Source organism: Phoenix dactylifera, unplaced genomic scaffold (assembly GCF_009389715.1).
Source record: "Phoenix dactylifera cultivar Barhee BC4 unplaced genomic scaffold, palm_55x_up_171113_PBpolish2nd_filt_p 000510F, whole genome shotgun sequence".
NCBI lineage: Eukaryota > Viridiplantae > Streptophyta > Magnoliopsida > Arecales > Arecaceae > Phoenix > Phoenix dactylifera.
The window spans coordinates 8,967-9,831 of record NW_024067924.1 but is presented as its reverse complement, the minus strand read 5'-3'; the positions used below and the strand labels follow the sequence as shown (position 1 = coordinate 9,831).

Here is an 865-nt window from a genome sequence, read left to right as displayed (position 1 = left end):
AGTAAGGGCTGCCATTTTAGCCTGAATATCATCCTGAGTATTAAGGTTGTAAAGGCCCCCGTGTGGAATGCTAGTAGGCTTAGGCAAAGGTTTATTCACTCTATCCCCCGTATCCCATAATTGTGCAGTCTCTGCGAGAGAGTCTAAATAGTCCCATGCCTTATCGGGTTGCTTTTCCAGAAATAGACCATTGCACATAGTCTCTATAAATTGTTTCAACTGTGGAGACAACCCTTTGTAAAAGAAACTAATGGTTCTCCATGTTTCAAACCCATGATGAGGACAAGAGAGAAGCAAATCTTTAAATCTCTCCCAGCATTTATAAAATATTTCATGGTCTTTTTGTTGGAAATTACTAATGTGCCTTTTCAAAAAGTTAGTCCTTTGTGCGGGAAAGAATTTTTTCAAGAATTCTCTTTGCATATCATGCCATGTTCCTAGCGATCTAGGTCTCAAGGAGTTCAGCCATGTTTTGGCTTTATCCTTTAAGGAAAAAGGAAACAAGGTCAATTTAAGGACATCTTCCGATACATTTGGCACTCTAAATGTGATGCTAATTTCCTCAAAATCCTTAAGATGAAGATAAGGGTTCTCGGATTCCATTCCATGATACTTTGGCAGCAATTGAATTACTCCTGGTTTGATTTCAAAGCGTCCTACATTTTCAGGAATAATCATGCATGAAGGTTGACTAGTCCTAGTGGGGTGTAAGTATTGTCGAAGTGTCATAACTGGGGGTCTACCTTCATCACCATGGTGACTTCCTACATCATCAGGAAAATTTGCCATCTCAAAAGGTGTGAGATACTGTGAAGGAATTTCAAGGATGTGTCCTAAAGGATGATCTAAAGTTGTACGACTTAAT

The 865-nt window shown here is 39.2% G+C and overlaps 1 pseudogene; it reads left to right on the top strand.

The window, feature by feature from the left end:
* Positions 1–268: 268 nt before the first annotated feature.
* LOC120106263 lies at positions 269–366 on the top strand (annotated as a pseudogene).
* The last annotated feature ends 499 nt before the right edge of the window (positions 367–865 follow it).